Below are 5,989 nucleotides of genomic sequence, written 5' to 3' on the forward strand. Positions count from 1 at the left end.
ATCAACCAAATTGGTGATTTATTATTCTTTGGTTTTGAGCTTTATTCGCCGAATGAATTGATTCCGCCGCTCAAAATCGCGCGTTTGAAGCCGTGTCTTCGCCACATTATTGCTCATGCTCCAAATACGCAAGAATACCTACAAAAAGAGTATAAAACTATCAAAAAGTATAAAAGTGTATGAAAATATATCTATTCACAAAGTATACGTATTTATACACAAAACGGGGTATTATTCGAACGGTATTAACAAAAGGTATCGATAAGTGCCACTATTTACAAACACAAAATAACTACATTTTGGCACTTAACAACTCTCCCCAACTTGAATTTGTTTGTCCTCAAACAAGGCCAAACACTCAAATCGCAAAAGTTAAAATCCAAAGAATCAAGAATCAACAACGTTTAGAAAAACGAAACAATTGTACGGTTCAAATAAAAACGTACGAACAAAGTAAACACTTACCACAATCCTACAACGAACATGAAAATGAAACGAATACTAAGTACATAAATCATATAAAACATTCTAAAACAAAACAAGCTCAATCACGAATCACGCCTAGCAAAAACTCATCGGTAGATGAAAAACACCGAAAGGTGAGGACTTTGAACACTCATCCAACAATCTTGCAAACAAAAGAAAAAATTATGCGTTCATCTAAAAATAGTATTGAAAATGCAACGGCACGAATCACAAGGGCTTTCAAGGTTGTAATGTGGCTCGGTTAACAAACAAGTGATAAGTCCTAAAACTAATCGAAACAAAAACTTGCCTAAACCTAAGGGAGTAATTACTTCCACAAAGTTTCAAACAATGAAATTTCAATCAAACTTCTTCTTCATCACATGTTTGTCATACCCCAAATTTGTCCTACCCTTATTTATCTGGCTTGAAACTCATAAACATACATCCATTTAGGTCATATCATTGCATGCATCTGTATCATTGATCCTTGGTCAAAAGGAGAGACTTGAAGCCTAATGTGGGGTGTCATCAGCTTGCCCAAGACCTCTTGAAATCAGGGTTTTCATCCAGTTCATAGCATTGGCAAGAATGTACAAGTCTAGAAGTCATCTGATCCTCTTAATCAGGGTTTCCTTGACCAAAGTCAACCAGTTGACTTTCTGGTCAACATTTAATCAAGAATGGATTATATGAGTGAGAAGCTTTCATATTAACTATGTGTATGTTTTCATTTGACTGGAGGAGATTTAATCAGGAATTCCATCAATAATCAGGAAAATCAGAACAGTTGACTTTTGGGTCAAAATCGGAAGAATTATTCAGATATTGACTTTTGGTGGAAATTCAATCAAGAAAAGTCAAAGAATGGATAAAATCATGAGTTTGACAAAGAGTTGCCGAAAATAGAAAAATGTCAAAAAGGGAAAGTTTTGACACTTAGAAAATTTTTGAAGGCTTTAAATCTTGATGAGCAGTCCACTTCAGCCCTGATTTACACGTGGCAAATGGTATTTTCTGGAGAAATTTCCAACATCAAAGTTGTTCCTCTCATGGAGGAGAACAACTTTGTAGTTGGACACTTTTTCATTTGAAGCTTGTATGAAGAGATAAAATGGTTTGAAGTTGCTGAAAAGTCATTTGAGCCAAGTCACAATTCAGGTCATGGACCAGGTCATGACCTGGCATTTCATCAAACATGTGGCATGCCAAATCTCAAGATAATTTTAGAGATGTACAAATGTGCTATGAATACAAATTGGGTATGCATCTCTCCTCCCCCATGCCCTCTACACAATGAACCAAGAATTGAGTCATTTGGGTAAATGTTGGATCATTTATGAAGCTCCAAAGTGGCACCCTCACACTGGCCAAAATGCAGCATCAGGCAGGCCAAGATCCAGGTCACGCGCAAGGCATTTCTACAAACACATGGTGGGCTGAATTCAAGTTCAATTTTCTCCCTCCACAAGTCCCCATTTTGAACAAGCTTGGTCTTAAAGTACTCTTTGCCATGTGCTCTTTCCAACAAGCCATAGATGGAAATTATTAAATATGTGTGGAGCAGGATAAGAAGACTCAAAGTTATGTCCTGACCAAGTCTTGTTCTTGCTAGAAATCTGGGCCAATTCCATGTCACATGCGCGCAGAGTCTATACAAGGGTGACACAACAAGTTCATGGCCACTTTTCTTCTATCTCTAGATGCCAATTCAAGATCTTCCAAACACCAAACCTCTTGTACCTTATGCCCTCTTCAATTTGATGCCAAGCTTGTGTCATTTGATAGGCTATAACAGAACTTATGAGCATACAAAGTCACCACCATGGGTGATCCACATGGGCAAAAATTCAAGGGAAGATTTTCAACACATTCATTCCTCTAAATAGCCATGCATAGAAAGATGCCACGTGAAAACTCATACTCAGCCATTGCCATATTATCCACTGCAGCACACATCATAACTTCCCATGCACCCCATGCACCCTATATAAGTTATCTCCTCTTCACACATTAAACACACACCACACTTCCATTTTTCCAGATTCGTTCTCCTCTTCACCCTCTCATTTTCCCTCTTCTCTCTCTCACCACTCTCTTCATCTTCACTCGCTCCTTTCTCTCTCCACCATAACCATCTCCTCCAAATAACTTCCATCACCACCAACAACCGTAACAAACTCTAACCACCACCACACACCACCTCATCTACACCATAACTGAACTGGCTTCACCTCAATCTTCATCATCACGATCATTGCACCACCATTGTTCTTATCTCCAACTCTGCTATAGCATCTTCATCACCATCACCATGGTTGCGGTGGCGTTTTGCTAAGGAAGATCTCATTTCTCTCGAGCTACAAGGATCCTGAGTTTATTTCTCAAGATCCAGAGTCAAGGATCCAGGCTTATCGTCTTCATCTCCAAGATTCATTCTGCAAGAGGATCATCAATTTCTCTACAACTCTGACTCAAAGAACTTTCTAGGTATGTAACTTTGCTACTCATCATATTAGATCCTATAGCTTTGCGCATATGTGATTCATTTGATGTCGTATTAGAGTGTTTTGAAACTACAACATGATTCTTGACGTAATAGTATTAGGGGAATGATTACATGATGAATTTGTGTGGTTCCGATTTAGATAAAATAGCTTGTGCTTGTATGTTTAGAACGCCTAATTAGAGTGTGCATGTCCTAAGGATTGTTCTGATGCCATTGCCATGAGTTTTGGTGAAGATGCATAGATCTAGGGTTTTGTTCGTAGCTTCGGTCATGAAGATAGGGGAAGAATCAATGGAAACTAAGGTCATATTCGTGTTCTACGTGCAAAAACGAGGCGGACGGTGGTGTTTGTTTTTGTTTCTGGAAAATATTCATGAAGCTCCACCGTTGGGATGGCCGGAGAAGACGACCGGAGTTCGCCTCCGGCGTCTGAGTTTGTTTAAGGGTTTAGGCTCCGTCGTGCTTACGTGGCGTGCTCTGATTAGTCCTTTTTCCCATGCTTTTGGTCCTTTTGTTTTATTACAATCATTGATATATGAGGTGTGCGAAGATGATTGGCCAGCAGGTTTTTTTTGTCTTATTCCACTTAAATGAGACTTGCCCTATTGATAACATGTTCACATGGGTTCACGTTATTTGCTCATATATAAAAAAATAAGAAAATAAAAAACATGATGCATGCTGCTATAACAATAAAATGAAACACAAAGAAAATAGAATGGTTTGTGAGGTAGTGGGCCACGCGCATATGGGCTTCGCCCTGTTTCGAGAATCACATTTCTCAATTGCTAATGCACCACTGTTTAGTCCCTGGGCCTCTATGCGCCTATGCTATCTCCACCCCTGTTTCTCTGGCCCAGTTTTGCTTGTACATAATTTTAGTTCATTGCTAATTGCTTTTGCACCCCCATGCTGCTAGTAAAAAACAAATAAAAAATTGATTTGGTTTTAATTCTTTTTTGCAATCAATTGAATCTTTCTTAAATAAAAAGGACAAAAATATTTTTCACTCAATTAGACTTTTAGAATTTCATTTTCTTTTAATTGAATCTTTTAATTGTTGTTTCCTTTGATTTTTGATTGGTTGATAAACCATAAATAAATAGTTTTCTTTGTTAATTCAAAAAAAAAGGTTTCTAACATGAATAAAAATGCAGTTGCTTGTGAATATTTTCATAAATAGTTTAGATTTTGTTCCTTTTATTTTTGTGAATATTTTCTTATATTGTGAAATACCAAAAATAACTTCTTCCTCTTTTCTATTAGAAGTAATCAACAATTAGGCTTGGAGATTAGGCTAGTCCCCCACTTTTTCATCCTTTTTCTTTTACAACATCAAAACATCTAATAAATATTCAAAATAAAATCCTTTAAAAAATACAAAGAAAATACTTAAAAAACATTAATAAAAAAGTGAAAATCATTAAAAAGGGAATGGAAGCTTGAATCTCCCTTGCTTTAGGGAATCATTCGAGTGCTTGGATCTCCCTTGCTTTAGGGAACCATTCGGGCGTAAGTTCCCAAATTCTAAAAGACACAAACCAAAGAGTAACTCGAGTTTCCATTGCCTTAGGGATTTCCTCGAAACACTCAAACTCTCTCTCTTCTCTCCTTTCTTAAGGGCATTGTTATCTCCGCTCTATTGCATCCTAGGCTGTCCCCTTATGCAAGAGCGCGAGCGTTAACTCCGCCCAACTAAAAAACACAAAAACAAACAGAAAATCTTGAGCCGAGCTATGGTAACTCTGATTCCTGAAAAGGATATGTAGGCAGCGGGGTAGGGCCCGTGCGAGTACAATTCTTTATTTTCCCTACATTTTGCATGCATTCACATATAGGTAGACATAATACACACCCTTTAGATAGAAACAAACATAGGTGGATACCATCGAGTACGATGGGCGTGAGGGGTGCTAATACCTTCCCCTCGCGTAACCGACTCCCGTACCTTGATTCTCTGGTCGCAAGACCCTGTTCCTTCCTTTGTTAGGTTTTCTGATATTCCTTTCCCTTATGGGATAAATATATTGGTGGCGACTCTGTTCATTTTTCGCGAGCGTGCGACAGCTGGCGACTCTGCTGGGGATTCTAAGCAAGTCGATCCTAGCCTTTGTTTCTTTCGTTTATTGGGTGTTTATTCATTTGTTTATGTGTTTACATTTTGTGTATATGTTTGCATATCATGTCTATTTCCTGTTTGCATATCATGTTTACTTTTCGCATGCATCTGGACTATATTATGGGTCCCCGTGGGGACCACATATTTTTCCTGATTTATTTTGCAGGTGGGGGTTTGTGTGAGGTAAAAGGCCCACTACCCAGGCCAGTGACACATAGGATTAGCGTGGATGCTCATGTTGACTCCCGTAGCGCTTGCTATGATCGAGCTTGACATGGGGTACCACAACTGGGCGAGGTTCTTTCATGGAACACTGTGTCTGGCACGCTTGTTGCCTTAAACACTTTGTACCCCATGGGAACTGTAGACCCTGGTGACCATTAGGGACCACCCGTCCGTGTCTAGACTTCATTCCCGTGAGATTGGGGTGGGACAGGAAACCTTGACTCCTACATACCTTTGGCTCTTCATATTTGAGGTCGGACCTTTATTTGGTTTGTTCTCATGGTGCTTGATATTCTGGTATTCCAAAAAGGCCTCGAACCTTTTATCCTGGGACATTTGACCTATGCAGATATTTTACATAAGTTATCCAGAGATTGCACAGATTGCTACTCAGATTATATGGACCTTGATCCCATGCTTTTGCATTGCATAACATCATTGCTTTATCCACTTCATTTGTGGGGGATCCTAAAGTCTATTTCAAAAAAAGAAGAGAAAAAATAGAAAAAAGAAAAGATATTCTATACAAAAAAAAAGGGCTTTGATTCCAAAAGAGAACAAAAAGGTGTGAAAGGACTTTAGGATCCCTTGGAAATGAAACATGCATTCATACTATCATGCATTTCATAGTTCTCTCAGAAACTCGTGGGGGCCCTTTCTACTCAAATTCT

This window comes from Vicia villosa, linkage group LG6 (genome assembly GCF_029867415.1).
Source record: "Vicia villosa cultivar HV-30 ecotype Madison, WI linkage group LG6, Vvil1.0, whole genome shotgun sequence".
In the NCBI taxonomy this organism is placed as follows: Eukaryota; Viridiplantae; Streptophyta; class Magnoliopsida; order Fabales; family Fabaceae; genus Vicia; species Vicia villosa.